Here is a 15,491-nt window from a genome sequence, read left to right as displayed (position 1 = left end):
CTAAATTATGTAGCCATCACCGCAGTCAAGAGACAGAACCGTTCCAGAGCCTGGAAGAGTTTCCCCTTGCCCCTTGCCTTGGTAGTGAGCCCCTCCCCCACCCTCCCTCCCCTGGCAACCAGCGATCCACCGTGTCTCTGTGATTGTGCCTCTTCTAGAATTTTATGCAAATGAAATTATACACGAGTAGTCTTTTCTGTCTGGCTTCTTTCACTTAGCAGAGCGCTTCTGAAATTCTCCAAGTTGTTGCCTGCATCGGCACATGCCTTTTTGTTGTACGGTAGTATTCCACGCTGTGGATATACACTGCACTTTATTCATCTGGTTACCAGTTGGTGGGTATTTGGGTTGTTTCCAGCTTTTGACTATTAAGAGTAGTGCTTCTAGGAAGCTGTATAACTGAAACTAACACAATGTTGTAAATCAACTATAGTTAAATTAAAAAAAAAAGAATATTGCTTCTGTAAGCTTTGCCTGTAAGTCTTTGTATGGACGTAAGTTTTAATTCCTCCTGGGCAGCTACACAGGCGTGGGATTGTTGGGTGTGGTAGGTGAGTGTTTAACTTTTTAATCTGCCAAGATGTTTTCCAGAGTGGCTGTACTATTTTACATTCCCACCAGCAGTGTGTGATGGTTGTTTCAAATCCCTGCCGTTAATATGGTCAGTATTTTAAATCTTCTCCGATTTCGTGGGTGTGTAGTGCTGTCTCGTGATGGTTTTAATTTGCGTTTCCCTAATGACTAACGTTGTTGAGCATCTTTGCACGTGCTTATTTTTCATTTGCGGATCTTTCCTGAAGTGTCTACTCAGATTGTTCGCCTGTGTTTTTTTGGTTGCAAAGAGCAAGTGTTCAATTTTAATGAAGTCCAGCTTATCAGTTTCTTTCAGGGTTCACATTATGTCTTATCAAAGAAATTTTTGCCTGACCCAGAGCACAAGGATTTTCTCCCGTGTATTCTTATAGGGTTTTTATGGTTTTAGCTTTTACTCAATCCAAGTCAAGTTCATTTTGGGATAGTTGTAAGGTAGGGGGTTGAGATTAATTTTTTTCCGCATAGAATATCTAGTTGTACCAGCCCTATTTGATGAAAAGATCTTCCTCTCTCTGTTGAATTTTCCTGCCGCTTTTACTGAGAATCAGTTGACCGTGTGTGTGTGGTCTTTACTTATGGATGGTGTTCTGTCGCCTTTATTTACCTGCGCAGTACAGCAGTGCCTGATTGTTGTAGCTCAGTCATAGTAAGTCAGTCTTGGACTCGGGTGGCATGAGTCCTCTGACTGCCCTTCTTTTTCAGAAATGTTTGGGGGTACTTGGGTCTTTTGCGTTTCCATGTAAGTTTTAGAATCAGCTTGTCAGTTTCCACAAAAAAGTCTTCTGATATCTTGCCTGGGATTGTATCGAATCTGTAAACCAGATTTATGGTAATGGACATCTTAACAACATTGGTGGGACTTCCCTGGCGGTCCAGTGGTTAAGGCCTCACCTTCCAATGCAGGGGGCGTGGGTTCAATCCCTGGTCGGGGAGCTAAGGTCCCACATGCCTCACGTACAGAAAAACCAGAAAAACGTAAAACAGAAGCAGTGTTGTCACAAATTAAATAAAGACTTTAAAAAATGGTGCACATCAAAAAAAAATCTTAAAAACAAAAACAAAACCAAAAACATTGGCTTCTGATCTATGAACATGGTATACCTCTCCGTTTATTTAGGTCTTTCAGTATTTCTCTCAGAATTATTTTATAGTTTTCAGTGTTTATGTCTTTAACATGTTTTGTTAAACGAACATATCTTTAAGTATTCATATTTTTATGCTATATAAATGGTACTTTAAAAAAATGCAACTTGGACTTCCCTGGTGGCGCAGTGGTTGAGAGTCCGCCTGCCGATGCAGGGGACACGTGCCCTGGGTTCGTGCCCTGGTCTGGGAAGATCCCACATGCCGCGGAGCGGCTGGGCCCGTGAGCCATGGCCGCTGAGCCTGTGTGTCCGGAGCCTGTGCTCTGCAACGGGAGAGCCACAACAGTGAGAGGCCCACGTACTGCCAAAAAAAAAAATTGCAATTTCCCATTATTTGTTGCTAGTATTTAGAAATACAGTCACTTTTTAAGTATTGACCTTACATCCTGTGACTGTGTCTAACTCATATATTAGTTCTTGTAGCAGTTTTGTGGATTCCTTAAGATTTTCTACAAAGGCAACCAACCGTATTGTCTGCAGCAAAGAGAGGCTTCCTTCTTCCTTTCTGTTCTGCATACCTTTATTTTTCTTCTCACTGTATTGCACCAGCTGAGACCTCTAGTATAATGTTGAATAGAAGCAATGGGAAGGGACATTTTTGCCTTGTTTCTGATTTGGGGTGAATTGTACTCAGACTTTTTTTCATTAAATGTATGATACTAGCTGTAGGATTTTCATAGATGTCCTTTACTGGGTTGAGGAATTCCCTGCTATTCCTAGTTTGGTGAGAATTTTTGAATGGATGTTTAATTTGTCCAATGCCTTTCTTCATGTATTGAGATGCTCTTGTGGATTTTCTTTTTTAGTCTGTTAATAAGGTGTTAACGTGGATTTGATTTTGAGTGTTAAAATCATGGCGCATTCCTAGGATAAACCCCACTTGGCCGTGAAGTAGTACCATTTCATGTACTGTTATAGTTGATTTGCTGAAATTTTTCTGTGAGTTTGTGAGGGCTCTTGGTGTTGTCTTCTTGCAGTTATCGCTGTCTGGCTTTGGTTCATGAGTGATGCTGGTCACAGCAGTTTACCTGCCTACACGCAGAGCTCCTGTCTGTTTACGTCCCTGACAGCACTTGGTGTTGTCAGCGTTTTCAATTCTTCAGACCTCGTGCGTGTGGGATGCTGTCGCACTGTTGTTTCAGTTTTCATCTCCTTCTCCTTCATGTCGAGGAAGTTGGCAGCATTGCGTGCTTACTGCTGTTGGTGGGTATCCTTCTGTGAAGTGTCTGTTTATGTCCTTTTGCCCAGTTTTCTTTTGAATTTTCTTGTGAATTTGTAGGAATTCTGTTTATATTCTGCTTACGATTCCTTTATAGGTCATGTGTGTGGTCGGTGTGTTCTTTCAGTTTGTGGCTGGTCTTTTCACTTTCTTTATGGTATCTTCTGATGAATACGAGTTCTTGATTTTAATGGAGTGGACTCTGTCTTTTTCTTTATGGTAAATACCTTTTTCAGTCATGTTTAAGAAACACTTTCTAAACCCAAGGTCATATGAATGGTCTCCTGTATTTTCTTCTAAAATTTTAGTGTTTGCTTCCACTTTTATGTCTTTAATCCTCCTGGAATCAGACTTGCATATGGTGTGTTAGAGTTCCGTTTTCACTTTTCTTCCATTTGGATAAACAGTCGTCCTGGCACTATATACTTGAATGACCTTCCTTGTCCCACTAATCTGCATGTCCCTTCTGTAATATTTCAAGTCTTATGTTATGTAGGGGTCTGTTTCTGGGCTGTCGGTAGTTTTCTCTTGGTTTATTTGTCTTTTCATCAGTACCATCATGTCCATAAATAGTGTAGCTTCATGCTGACTCTTGGTGTCTACTGGGGCTGGTATCCCACTAGGTTCTTCCTGAGAATTGTCTATGCTAGTCTTGGTTTGTTTTTTTTTTTCTTTTTTTTGTAGTTTCGGTATTTTGATCTTGCTTATAAATTTTTGCATCAACTCTTTGAGGCCCAGGTTATTTTGATCAGAATTTTATCGATCTGTGGGTCAATTTGGGAAGGGTTGCCATCCACAATATAGTGCTTAGTGTATTCATGAATGTGGCATATCACTCTGCTTAGATCTTCTATAACATCTTTCAGTCAAGTCTTATATATTTTTTCCCGTATAGGTCTTACACGTATTTTGTTAGATTCATTCCAGGACACTCTTAAGTTTATTCCTGTTATTGTAAATAGTAGTTTTTTAAAGTTGCATTTTCTGATTCTTTGTTGATGAAATGTTGAATTGTAGTTGAATTTTGGACATGGATTTTAAATCTAGCGATGTTATCAAGCACTTTCATTTAAAAATGTATGTGCAGGGGCTTCCCTGGTGGCGCAGTGGTTGAGAGTCCGCCTGCCGATGCAAGGGACACGGGTTCGTGCCCCGGTCTGGGAAGATCCCACATGCCGCGGAGCGGCTGGGCCCGTGAGCCATGGCCGCTGAGCCTGTGCGTCCGGAGCCTGTGCTCCGCAACGGGAGAGGCCACAACAGTGAGAGGCCCGCGTACCGCCAAAAAAAAGAAAAGAAAAGTATGTGCAGATTTTTGGGGGGGTGTTATATGTAGAGAATCCTATTGTATGCAGTTAGTGACAGTTTTGTGTCATTCCAGTGCTCATGTTCCCACCTCTCGACCTGTCTGTCTGTCCTCTGGTTTGCGGGGCTTGCTGGGATCTCTGGTATGGTGTTGGGTGGAAGCGGTGCTGACTGGCACCCTTGAATTGTTCCTGGAATCTGAGGAAACGCTTCTAATGATTCACCGTTGGGGACGGGCGTTTGTAGGTTTATTTCATCCCGTTGAGGAGGTTCCTTGCCGTTCCTCATTTTCTAAAGTTGTTTGCTTTTCTTGGCGGAGGATGTTAATTTTTTAGTCCAGGGGACTTTGAGTTTGTCAAATGCCTGTTGTGCTACTGTGGGATTCCTTCAGTTACTTAAAACCCAGCAGTGTTGCTGGTCAGCTCCTGCCCATCCTGGTCCTCTGGCTTCTCCTGCCACCCCGTGCTCCCTGGAGAGCACTGAAGCCAGCAGCTGGGGGCCATGACCCGCTGCCTGGGCCTGCGTCCCTCCTGTCTGGTGGCCGAGGGGTCTTGCATCTCAGCCCTCGGGTCCCCTTGGCTCTCTCCTCAGCGTGTCCCTCAGGTGGTTTTTGCCTGCCTTGCTGGGATGTGGGGGGCTCTCCCCTGCCCCTCCTCACAGCCAGCTCCCACTCTTCCTTCTTGGGTCGTTTTGGTGTTGCTTCCTTCGGGAAACCAGGCCCCTCAGATTAGAGCACCTCCTGGTTGCACAGAGTGCCGGGCACCTCCCCCTTGTGGCATTGGCCGTGGCACTGATTGATCTCATTGATTGGTTGCAGGGCTGATGGGAGGCGGTGGGCCTCTGGCTGGTGCCTGCCTTCCCCGCCGTGTAGGAAGCCCCAGCCCGGTGTGTGTTTCCGGTTCTGGTCGGGCTCCGCACAGCCCAGCACGTAGGAGGTCCTCAGTGAGCGCTGGCGGGCTGGCCGGCTGGCTTAGGGGATGAATGAATGTAGTTCAGAGTCCCTTGTTTTGCTCCTTCTTCTCCTCCGGTGTTCTCAACGAGGGAGGTGGCCAGGTAGCTGAAGTTGGCCGTAAGTGCCGTGGCGTGCGTCTGTCTGCCGCCTGACCGTAGTTCCCTGGAAACTGTGCACGGGGTTCACACCCTGTTCAAAGTGTGTTGACAACAAGTAGACCCACACTTGGAGTTTAGTTAGCTGCCGCAAACCAGGTCTCGCGTGGGCCCTCGGCCTGGACACCGGAGACCGGCCCTGCAGCGGGCAGGCTCTGTCTGGGGCAGTGGGCCATGCTTCCCACCTTCGGCTCTCAGGTCAGCCCTGCTCTGGCCTCTGGCTAAAGGCCGATTTACTAAACAGTTGAACCCCTGAAAGGGTAGGGGTGTTGTATCAATCTGGACAGACCTGTGGAGTTTGGGTAAGAGAAGCTGGTACTCACCTGTCTGTGGAATCAGAGCTCGCTGAGTCACATGCTATGGCGGGTAACTCCGATAGGGAGGGTTCTTCTCTCTTTGCTTACTGATCCTGAGAAAGGCCCGGGACGTTCCTCCAGAGCGTCCTGTGTGCTCTCAACCTGTCCCGTTTCCGTTTCCGGAGCTGCTCTTGACACGCGCACAGCTTTGCGGGGGAGGTGGGTGCTTCAGGCCCCTGCATGCTGGCTGCATCCCTGAGGTCGGGAGGAGCATCTGCTCGTCCTTCTTTTGTTTACACACGTTCTTACTCTAGAAAGAACTTCAGATGAATAATAAGAATAATAGAAGATAAAGTTAAGAGAAGGTCAGGGGAGAGGGAAGGTTAAGGAAAGATAGGATGGCACGGGTTGAGGGAGGAGTGCTCACCTGGGGCTCTGTCAGCTGCCGTGCGGGGTGGTGGTGGAGGGCACCGATTGGCTTCTGCCAGTCAAAGCAAAGGGAGCAAAGTAGTGTTTGAATGGAGGTCACGATCCGCCGATGAGAGAACACCATAAAATGTTGCCTGGGTACAAGTTCTCCGTTAGCGTGGAATATTTAGAACTTCGGACGTAGGCACACGGTGAAACACGCTCAGGCTTCTGCCAGGAGTGCAGGGATGCTCGAGGCAGGCTCACCCAGGCCCGCGGGACGCTGGCTGTCCTCACGGGGGCGCCGTCCTGGCAGCTGGTGCGCAGGCTCTGGGCCACCGGCTCTGGTGCTGGGAGGGTGGGGTTTGGATGCCCCAAAACCTCATCCTTGGCCACTTTGGCTGTGGGTCCAGGGCCCCCAGAGGAGGAACTCGGGGAAGCCTCTGAAGCCCGTGGATTTCAGGGATTTTGAAAATGTGAGGAACTGGGAACCCACTGTTGGCTGCTTTAAGTGAGGACGTAAGAGATGGCAGAGGTGGGATCCGGGCGGGAGGCGTCCTCCACAGAGGCGTTCCACCGAAAGGCGCCCAGAGAGACCTGCAGGTCATACAGCCATTCCCTGTTTGCTGCACGTGTACAAGCAGGGGTGCGGGCATTCGGCCAGGTGCGCGAAGTTAGGCAGATGCACGGACACCGGAAAGTAAAGGGCCGCGGACACCACGGCAGGGGTGAGGCCCGTGTCCGTGGTGAGGTTGGAGGAGAGGGTGCTTCCCTCGGTCGCGCTGTGCTGTCACGGGCGCCAGACGCGTCCTTTTGGGGGCACGTTGTTTTCCCTCTACCACCCAGAAGAGGCGTGGGATGACAAGGCGCTTGGAGCCCCGGAGCCCTGCACTCGTGAGGCCCCGCCAGCCCCGGACACACAAGGCAGCATGGAGTGTCCGAGACGGGTGGGGCGGCATGTGGGCCACAGAGCAGCGCTGGCAGCTGAGCCACGCAGGGGGCACCCTTGGTGGTGGGCCTTGGGGAAGAGGGAGGTGGAGGTGGCCCCAAGGGCCCCAAGGGTTGAGGGGACCTCGGGGCCTGTGGCGCCCCGAAAGCCTGTCACCCCAGCGCTTCCTGGTGCTCTTTCTTCTTGTGGTTTCATTTAAGTGACAAAGTGACCCTAGAGCTAATTTAAAGAACTGTGGACACGTGTCTTCTCCTGAGAGGTCAGTGCCCTTAGGTCTATCTTCTTTTTTGTTCTTTTTTGGCCGCACTGCGTGGCGTGCAGGGTCTTAGTTCCCCAGCCAGGGATCAGATCTGTGCCCCCTGCAGTGGAAGTGTGGAGTCTTAACCACTGGACCGCCAGGGAAGTTCCCCCTTAGGTGTATCTTGACCGTCGTTTTTCATTTCTCAAGTGCATAACTGAGCATGCACACGTGACTTTTACACGAGCCAGCCACGTGTTGTTCTGCCGTTGTCTTAGTCACATCGCACGTCAAGGGCACGTGTCCCCACCAGTGCGTGGGTGGACTGCCTGTGGACACCATATGGGTACAGCAGAGTCGTGGCCACTTGGCCCCTGAAGGCGGGTGTCCCCAAACAGCAAGCCCGGGTCAGGGGACATGCGTCACGATGTTGACGCTGCCAGAAAGATCCTCGCAGGGGCGTGTGTGCCCTGTGCCCACCCTGTGCCGGGGCAGAGGGCAGAGATGACCCTGAGCCGCGTCTGCAGCGGGGTGAAGGTCGTCACCTGAAACCTGCCCCTCCTCGCTCATTAGTGAGGTTGAGCGTCTGCTGTTTGGCCCTTTGTGTTGCTTTTGGAAATTGCGAGATAGGCGTTTTCATGGTCAATTTTTAAAGTAGATAAGACAGTTGTGGTTACTGGCAACTTAGTCAAGTTTTAGGGCAAAATTTTGTGTTCAGAAATTATGCTCTAAGCCAGGTCCCTTAGAGAATTCCAGCCTGTACGGACATGCTTGACATGGGAAAGACCCCCTCCGTCCCCGACCCCCCACCTGCCACCCTGCCTTCGTTCTCATTCTCCAGCCTGCCCCGCGGGACAGGTCTGTGGGGTGTGTGCCCGTGTGCACACAGTAGCGAGGTTCTTAAACGCAGTGTCCGAGGAGCGCCAGAGGACGCCTTGCCTCACTTAAAACCGTTGCTCAGTTTCATCAAGACCGTGAAAGTCACCGTGTGAAGTGAAGAGAAGTTAAAAGTAACGTGCGGGGGCCTGAGCCTCCGGAGCGCGACCCCTGCACGCTCCAAAGGTGTTTGTGTGGGGGACGCTTTGTGTCCCCCCTCCCCTGGGGCCCCAGCCTGCGGCCCGCTCACTGGCCCTCCTGGCGCCGCTGCGTGCGCCGTCCCTGACGGTCTGGCCGGCTCCACACGCAGTTCACCTTGACGTGGCCGTGCCCCACAGAGCGCTGTTCTCCCCCCTGTCCAGCTCCCAGGTCAGTCCCTGGCCGCTGTAGGTCATCTGGTTTCTGCCCCTGGTCTTACTGGGCCATCCGTGCCTGGAGGCCGGGGCGTGTGCAGGGGGGCTGTGTTTGCCGGGTGCCCCGGGCAGATAGCAGGGTTCCTGCTACCGCGGGCTGGGACCTGAGCTCCTGTGGAAGTAGGGTTATAGGGATGCCCCTGTTTACCTTGCCCTCCCCCTCCCCCTTCCCTCCCTCAGCCAAGCTCACGTCACCTCTGGTTGCATCTCTACATAGCGAAGCATTTCCCGCCTCCAGTTTTCATTTTGAGAAATTTAAAACTTACAGAAAAGACTAATACAGTGAATACCTGCGTACTCTCCCTCTAGAGTCACCTGTTCCTGACGGTTTTATCAAAGCGATTTAAGCTGTCGCTGACACGGGGGTGAGCGGCTGTGCCTCTGGTATGTATCGTTGGAGCCATTAGGTAAAGCATGTGACACGCAGCCACCGTGGGGAAGGATGTCTGCGGGTGGCTGTCGGCAGCTTCAGGTTATGGTCTGTAAGAGGGGTCCACTTCCCCTCTTACAGCGGGCGCTGCCTTAACAAACAAAACCCACACACAAGTTGTGTGGTACATGTAAACACATACATCAGTCATTTCTTAATCTTATCAAAGTATGTTAGTCATTTAAAGTTAATGTGTACTTAAAGAGAATTTCAGGAAGTAACGTTTGAGGGGTGTATTGCGGCCTGGAGCAGCCCTGGTGGGACAAGGGCCGAAACACCCCGTGGGGCTGGCATTGTGAACCCCTGTGGTTCTGTGCCCTGTCAGTCGCACTGAGCTTCCACTTAGCAGGTGCGGGAGGCCAGGGTGCTGGGTCCAGCCCTTCAGGGAGACCCAGCTGCAGGAGCAGGGTGCACGGAACCCTAGACCGTGGGGGGGGAGGGGTCTGTGATGAGTGGGGGTTAGGAGGCAGCTGGGAGAGCAGAAGGTTCCAGGCAGAGGCCCTGTGTGCGAGCACGTGTGTGGTGGGGTCTGTGGCTGAATCTGGGTCAGTTCTGTACCATCTCGATTCCTGTAGCCTTCTAATCCATCTTTGGAACAGGAGGTGTTAGGCCTCCGACCGTGTACGTCTTCATCGATTTTTGGTTGCTCCAGGACCTTTGTGTTTCTACATGAATTTAGACTCGGCTTGCCTGTTTCCACGCACGAGGCTGCTGGGGTTTCGATGGCTCGCGTTGCGTCTGCAGGTTAGTTTGGGGAGCGCTGACACCTTGATGATTCTGAGTTTCCCGACCCATGAACAAGGTATGGTTAGCCTCTTTACCTGTTTGGGTCTTCCTCGATTTCCCTTGGCAGGGTCTCGTAGTCTTCAATGTACGGATTAAAAGTGCGCGATTTTACGACACATGAGGTGTGCAGGGAGCTGCAGACGCTGGACCTTGAATTGGGTCAGAAGCTTGTCTTCAGCTGAATATTCAGGAATGCAGGAATGTCAGTGCTCTTAGCACTTTGGGCTGCTCCGGCGGCTTTGGCTTCCAGCCTTCAGTTGCCCCCTGCAATGATGACAAAGAACACATCTGGCTTAGTGGGAAACCGGTTTTAGAAGCAATACGCCCTTGTGCGCCTACTGTTACAGCACAGATGCCCCTTGAAGAAGTAAGACCAGCCTTCGAGGGGGACAGAGCGCCAGGGTTGGGTCGACTTCTTCACACACCCGAGCTCATGTCATACTTGCAGGTGGGTCCTGCACTACTTCAGGGCCAAGAGTGAGAATTCTCGGGAATGATGGTGAGAATCCTGGGGCGTCCTGGGTGAGGCAGGTGGAGTGTCCCCGAAGTGTGGTGAGGTCGAGGCACTGCCCAGCTGCTCTTGAAGGACCAAAACCCTGGGGCTGGGGCCGGGTCCCACTCGTGAGCTGGCCACGAACCGGGCTCCCTCGTGGGCGGCACCAGGGCAGCACACAGGCTGGTGCGGTTGCCGTGCTCTGCCCTCCATGCCTAAGGCTTGTGAAGTTGAGGCCAGGATGCGGGAGCCCCGTGGACACTCGTCTTAACCCCTCCCGCCCCCTCCCCCCACGCTGGCCTTCCTGGAGTCACAGCTCTGCAGGTTTAAGCTCTTTCTTTTAGGTGATGTAAAAGGCAAACAGCCACAGGAGCAAAGGAACCGTTAGGCCGCAATTTAGGTCAGCGCCCCCAGCGCCCGTGTTGGCGTCTTGCTGACTCTGCTTCCATTGGAGTAGTTGGGGGACCCCGTCCCATGGGGACCTGCTGGAGGGGCAGGCACCCTGGGCAGGGCTGAGGGAGGTGGTATGGCAGGAGGGCCACCGTCACGCTGGCCAGTGGCTGTTCTCCTGGACTGTTGGGTCTAAGGGATGCTCCATGAGGCCCAGGCTCCTCTCTCCGCTGCTGCGGCCTGGGGTCTGGACGGGACGGTCCTGGGAGCCCTCCCCCCAGCTCCCCTGTACGGTTAGGAAACGTGTCACGGCTCTCAGGAGTGAGCTCTCCAGCTGTGGGACACCACGCCACGCGCGGGTTCCTGTGTTCCCATCCGATTCTGGCTTCTTCAGGGTTCACGTCGGGGGTTGGGGGCAGTTCCGTTTTGCACATCTTGGTTGTGGAGGGTCTGCCTTTCGTAGCGTACTCTCTGCGCCGTCCAGCAGGTGACGGTGCTGGGGACCCTTGTCGGGGTGGGGGGGGGCAGGGAGGGGTCTGGTCCGTCTGACCCGGCCGCTGTTCCCTGCTGTGCCAGCGCAGCTGGGAGCCCCCCCCTCGCCCCCCTGAGCCCAGTTGAAGGACGAGCGTGTGTGACGGGGGTGAGGTCGAGGCCGGAGCCCCCGAAGGCCGTGCTGAAGAACATTTCCCCAGAAGCGATGTCTTGCAGGTGGACGTTCCCATGCGGGGCAGGAAATGCCTGTTTAATTTGTAGTGTAGCTCTGGCTGACCTACATCTTGGTTAAAAATACAGTGAAAAATGTTGGCATGAAAGGGGTCAGAAAAACCGTAACATTGGGTAAGAACACTCGAGTTGATGTTGAACTCTGGTGACTGAGGGAGGCTGGGATTCATTCAGTCCTTAAGGGTTGCTGGTTGTGCTTGGGCTGCGGTGGGGGACGTGGCCCCACCCCTGCGGAGCTCGCTCTGCTCTGTGGCCGCGTCGGCGCCCGGCCTCCAAACAGGCGGTGTTGTGCCTGTCTTATGTATGAGCACGCGGAGGCTCGGTCACAGCCAAGCAGCGTGGCCTTAACACGGCTGATGTGGGTTTGTGCTGCACGTTGTAATTGAAGAACCTGAGCTCCCACGGTAACAAAAAATAGAAAATGCCTGTCTTCATCAATAAAGAAATCATAAATACATTCTGGATGAAATACCATGTAACCACTGAAAATTACGGTTCTGAAAAGAAATTACCAAGCCAGATATCAACAGAATTACCCCAATTTTCTTTATGGTTATCAAAACACATATGTTATACATGTGCACGTAGGACAGAGAGTGGAAGGAAATACACAGTCTAGTAGCCAAAGGAGATGGGGTTTCTGGAGATTTCTGTCTTCCTTGTACATCTCCATGTTTCTCTCATGAACACTTACCTCTATACTAAGAAAGATGTTAAAATTATTTAAAAACGAAACCCTGAATGGCTTTCTGGCTGCTTGAACTCGTCGTGTCGTTCTTGTTGCTCGTGCACGTTGGCCTGTTTTGTTTCCAGAGCGTCCTGAGTGGAGGGGTGAGGGGTGCAGGGAGGGGGACCTGGGCAGGGTCTGTGGCCCCTGGCCTCCCCTGAGGGCCTTCTGAAATGGAAGGCTGTGTTCAGTGTGACAAGTTTGACCTCCTCCCTGACGTAAGGCTGGGATGAACATGGCCCATGCATACAGCCCTCCTCTGGGTCGCTGTTCAAGCCAGACTGCCTGGGTGTGTGTGCTGGGGCCTCGGGGGCTCCTGGGGGCAGCGCCGTGCTGTGCGGGCCCGCGTCGGGGCTCCTGGGAAGTCACTTCCCTGCCGGCCTCGGTGGCCTGGTCCGTAAGGCCATTCCCTGAGTCGCTCCCAGAGCTGGCCTTGCGCCCGCGGAGGGGTGACGACAGGCGGCCTCCCGGCGTGGGTTGGGGCCGGGTGGGGCCCCGGGTGGTGTGCGTCCCAGGCCACCCATGCTGCCTGCTGCGAATGTGGGGGATTGCTCTTCCATGACCTTTTATCCAAGTCATTTAAGTTACATTTTGAGACAGAGTTGTGTTTCTTTGCCTCTGAATGGATACTGCATAGTTACCTGTTTGAGTTTACGAGATCCAGAGCGGTGATAGTGCCGTTACTGCGGCGTGTTTGAGGCCAGCGCTGCTGTTTGGATTCCCCCCGGCGTCGCGTGCATGTCTGACTCCGCTTTTGTCAGAACCAGTGACTGTGCACGCGGTACCCAGGGAAGCTGACAGGTGTCCTGGGCGCGGCGCCTGCCACGCCTGCCCGCGGAGCCGCTGGCCAGACCAGCCCCGTGGCCCTCATGCCCAGAGGCTGTTGCTTTCCCGTGTCTGTAACCACTGGAGACTTTTCAGTGCTGCAGAGAGGTGTCGTCACTTCCAGGGTCCCACGGTCACTTCTTGGGGGACTTCTGCTTCCATCGCCAGCTTGCTCTCTCAGAGGCTCATCACACATCCCTAGTGTCCATTTTCCTAGACTTTGGTGTCCAAAAGACCACCATCACTTCATAGCCATATTAATCCCGTTGCTTTTCATGAGTATTATTTAAACATTCCTTTATATTTCTGCAGACATCATTTTTCAAGCAAACGAGCATTCGATAATCAAAGTGTAGGCGTCAGCTGCCCCATTAGCGAGTTTGAAATTGGGGTGTCCAGCCGTGGGAGCTGCAGGGGCCTGCTCGGCTGCCCTGCCCCCTAGGATCCCTGCGAGGGAGGAGCAGGGGTCTCTGGACGGGCGTCTGAGTGGGCCGGTGAGTGAATGGCTGGGTGTTCACCGAGAGCCCTCTTTTGGGGGCCCCAGCACAGGCATGGGCCAGGGTGGGCAGCTGCGCAACACCCGCCACAGTGGCCCAGCCCTGACCTCTTTGGCCCCTTGAGCCTCGCCCTGGCCCACCACACCTGTCCCGGGCGTGGTGCCCACCTCTTAGGGCACGGACATAGTCAGTCCTGGCTGTCGGCCTGCCAGGCCTTGCTCTCCTCAGTGCTTTAACGAGTTTCCAGGTTTCAGAAGAGTGAGTTATTTGCAGCAGCTGTTGTTTTTTTTTTAGCATGGCTTATTTTATTTTTTTAGTTTTAGTTTTTTAATTTTTATTTTATATTGGAGTATAGTTGATTTACAATGTTGTGTTAGTTTCAGGTGTACAGCAGGGTGATTCAGTTATACATAGACATATATTCATTCTTTTTCAGATTGTTTTCCCATATAGGTTACCATAGAACATGGAGTAGAGTTCCCTGTGCTATACAGTAGTCCTTATTGATTATCTATTTTATATATAGAAGCGTGTATATGTTAATCCTAACCTCCTAAATTATCCCCCCCAACCTTTCCCTTTTGGTAACAATAAGTTTGTTTTGTAAGTCTGTGAGTCTGTTTCTGTTTTGTAAATAAGTTCATTTGTATCATTTTTTTAGATTCCACATATAAGTGATATCATATGATATTTGTTTTTCTCTGACTGACTTCACTTAGTATGATTATCTCCAGGTCCATCCATGTTGCTGCAAATGGCATTATTTCATTCTTTTTTATGGCTGAGTAATATTCCGTTGTATATATGTACCACATCTTCTTTATCCATTCATCTGTCCATGGACACTTAGGTGGTTTCCATGTCCTGGCTATTGTGAATAGTGCTGCTGTGAATGTAGGGATGTGTGTATCTTTTCGAAGTATGGTTTTCTCTGGGTATATGCCCAGTAGTGGGGTTGCTGGGTCATATGGTAGTTCTATTTTTAGTTTTTTAAGGAACCTCCATACTGTTCTCCATAGTGGCTGTATCAGTTTACATTCCCACCAGCAGTGCAGGAGGGTTCCCTTTTCTCCACACCCTCTCCAGAATTTATTGTTTGTCGACTTTCTGCTGATGGCCATTCTGACCGGTGTGAGGTGACACCTCATTGTAGTTTTGATTTGCATTTCTTTAATAATTAGTGATGTTGAGCATCTTTTCATGTACCTCTTGGCCATCTGTGTATGTCTTCTTTGGAGAAATGTCTGTTTAGGTCTTCTGCCCATTTTTTGACTGGGTTGTTCGTTTTTTTGATATTGAGCAGCATGAGCTGTTTGTATATTTCGGAGATTAATCCCGTGTCAGTCGCATTGCTTGCAAATATTTTCTCCCGTACTGTGGGTTGCCTTTTTGTTTTGTTTATGGTTTCCTTTGCTGCAGCATGGCGTATTTTAAAAGGGATGTTTTGGAGGGAAGGTCTCATGATGGGCATACACGTGGTTCTTTTGGATCAAGAGTAGCAGATGTGACCCCAGGGAGAGGCCTCTTATTTCCTGATGTCACGATGGGTGTCGAAGGAGCCGGGACCCAGCAGCTTCAGAGACTTCTCAGACTTGTGAGTTGGATCGAACTCCTGTTTGGTTCAGCAGGGGAAAGCCTGATGTCACTTGTGAAGCTGGCAGGAGGTTCTCGGACCTGATTTTCAGCTGCCTCATGGGAGGACGCAGGGGCTGCCCAGGCAGCAGGCTCCTTGGTCGACACCCCCTTGCCCGGCTGTGTTGCTCTTCAGTGGGGTGCCTCGTGCAGGGCCCTGTGCTGAGGCCTTGCTTTGGGAAGAGTACGGTGTTTATGGCGTTTTTAGGTCTCCCCTTGCAGCTCCATCACTAATCCGTCATGGGAAATCGAGTGTGAAAGTTGTGTTGCTGTTTCTAGTGGAATCTAGGATATAATTGGTTGCCGGTTTTTGAAGCTGGAATTAACGCCAAACCTGCCCGCTAGGGTTGGGCTTGCAGTGACGTAGCTCAAGCACCGTGAAGTGCGAGCGGTCCTCCGTGTCTCTGCGTCTCTGTGGTGGGCGCCTCAGGTCGTCGTGGG

General features: G+C 51.4%; 1 protein-coding gene across 1 annotated transcript in view; it reads left to right on the top strand.

Moving 5' to 3' along the window:
* Positions 1–15,491, top strand: part of TAF4 (TATA-box binding protein associated factor 4) — a 71,474-nt gene that overhangs the window by 24,787 nt on the left and 31,196 nt on the right. The window lies entirely within an intron of this gene.

The sequence above is a fragment of the Pseudorca crassidens genome, chromosome 15 (genome assembly GCF_039906515.1).
Source record: "Pseudorca crassidens isolate mPseCra1 chromosome 15, mPseCra1.hap1, whole genome shotgun sequence".
NCBI classification, from domain to species: domain Eukaryota; kingdom Metazoa; phylum Chordata; class Mammalia; order Artiodactyla; family Delphinidae; genus Pseudorca; species Pseudorca crassidens.
The sequence above is the reverse complement of the archived record's forward strand: the minus strand, read 5'-3'. Positions and strand labels throughout refer to the sequence as shown.